This window comes from Malurus melanocephalus, unplaced genomic scaffold, assembly GCF_030028575.1.
Source record: "Malurus melanocephalus ecotype Western Australia unplaced genomic scaffold, MMel_1.1 scaffold_1265, whole genome shotgun sequence".
In the NCBI taxonomy this organism is placed as follows: Eukaryota; Metazoa; Chordata; class Aves; order Passeriformes; family Maluridae; genus Malurus; species Malurus melanocephalus.
This window is the reverse complement of record NW_026624497.1, coordinates 20,819-22,960: the sequence shown is the minus strand read 5'-3', so window position 1 is coordinate 22,960 and position 2,142 is coordinate 20,819.

The following is a 2,142-nucleotide window of genomic DNA, read 5'->3' as shown; positions in this document are numbered from 1 at the left end:
TCCCCCGTTTCCCCTCTCTCACGTGCAGGATGTTCCTGACGTTCACCGCGCTCAGCCGGTGCTGTTTGGCTCCGTCCTCCAGGGTCCGGTCCAGGCTCTCGTCCCATTGGACAGCGCAGGCCCCGCCCCCTTCCGGAACCTTCCCCTCCCGCCTCCTCCTGCTCTTCCTCTTCCTCTTCCTCCGCTCTGAATCCTCTTTGTCCTCTTCCTCTGAAAAAAACCAAAAAAATCGGTGAAAAAATGGAAGAAATTGACACAAAAATGGGGGTTTTATGGTGAAAAATTGAAAAAATGGACACAAAAATGGACACAAAAATTGACACAAAAATGGGGTTTTATGACAAAAAAATTGAAGAAGTTGACATAAAAATGGGGTTTTTATGGTGAAGAAATTGACATAAAAATTGGGGGTTTATGGTGAAAAAATGGAAGAAATTGATAAAAAAATGGGGGGATTATGGTGAAAAAAAGATAAAAAATGGGGGTTTTAAGGTGAAAAACTCAAAGAAATTGACACAAAAATGGGGTTTTATGGTGAAAAAAATGAAAAAATTGATAAAAAAATGGGCGTTTTATGGCCAAAAATGGAAAAAGTTGACACAAAAATTGAAACAAAAATTGACAAAAAAACTGGGGTTTTATGGTGAAAAAATTGAAGAAATGGATTAAAAAATGGGGTGAAAAAATGGAAAAAAATCCACAAAAAAATGGGGGTTTTATGGCGAAAAAATTGAAGAAATTGACACAAAAATTGGGGTTTTATGATCAGAAATTTAAAGTTCTGAAATTTTGGAAAGTTTTGTGACATTCTGGAAAATTCTGCCTCCAATTCCCAGTCTCAGCCCCGCCCCTTCCTGCTCCGCCCTCCAGGGTCCGGTCCAGGCTCTCGTCCCATTGGACAGCGCAGGCCCCGCCCCCTTCCGGAACCTTCCCCTTGGTTTTGAGATGGTTTTGGGATATTTTGGGATGGTTTTGAGGTGGTTTTGGAGATGGTTTTGGAATGGTTTTTGAGACAGTTTTGGGATCATTTTTGGGACAGTTTTTGGCGATGGTTTTGAGATGATTTTGGGATTGTTTTGGAACGGTTTTGGAGTTGGTTTTGGGATGGTTTTTGGGGATGGTTTGGGGGATGGTTTTGGAATGGTTTTTGAGACAGTTTTGGGATCATTTTGGGACAGTTTTTGGGGATGGTTTTGAGATGGTTTGGGATTGTTTTTGAATGGTTTTGGGATATTTTGGGTTGGTTTTGAGATGGTTTCTGGGATGGTTTTTGAGACAGTTTTGGGATCATTTTTGGGACAGTTTTTGGCGATGGTTTTGAGATGGTTTTGAGATGATTTTGGGATTGTTTTGGAACGGTTTTGGAGTTGGTTTTGGGATGGTTTTGGGTTATTTTTTGGGGATGGTTTTGGGATGGTTTTTGGAACGGTTTTTGAGACAGTTGTGGGATCATTTTGTGACAGTTTTTGGCGATGGTTTTGAGATGGTTTGGGATTAGTTTTGAATGGTTTTGGGATGGTTTTGAGATATTTTTTGGGGATGGTTTTGGAATGGTTTTTGAGACAGTTTTGGGATCATTTTGGGACAGTTTTTAGGGTTGTTTTGGGATGGTTTTGAGATGATTTGGGATTGTTTTTGAATAGTTTTGGAAATGTTTTTGAGATGATTTTGGGATTGTTTTTGAATGGTTTTGGAATGGTTTCTGGGATGGTTTTGGGATTATTTTGGAACGGTTTTTGAGGCAGTTTTGGGATCATTTTTGGGACACCTTTTGGGGATCGTTTTGAAATGGTTTTGAAATAATTTGGGATTGTTTTTGAATGGTTTTGGAAATGTTTTGGGATGATTTTGGGATGGTTTTTGAGATGGTTTTGGGATGATTTTGGGATTGTTTTGGAACGGTTTTGGAGTTGGTTTTGGGATATTTTTTGGGGATGGTTTTGGGATGGTTTTGGAACGGTTTTTGAGACAGTTTTGGGATCATTTTGTGACAGTTTTTGGCGATGGTTTTGAGATGGTTTGGGATTGTTTTTGAATGGTTTTGGGATGGTTTTGAGCTATTTTTTGGGAGTGGTTTTGGAATGGTTTTTGAGACAGTTTTGGGATCATTTTGGGACAGCTTGGGGATCGTTTTGGGATGGT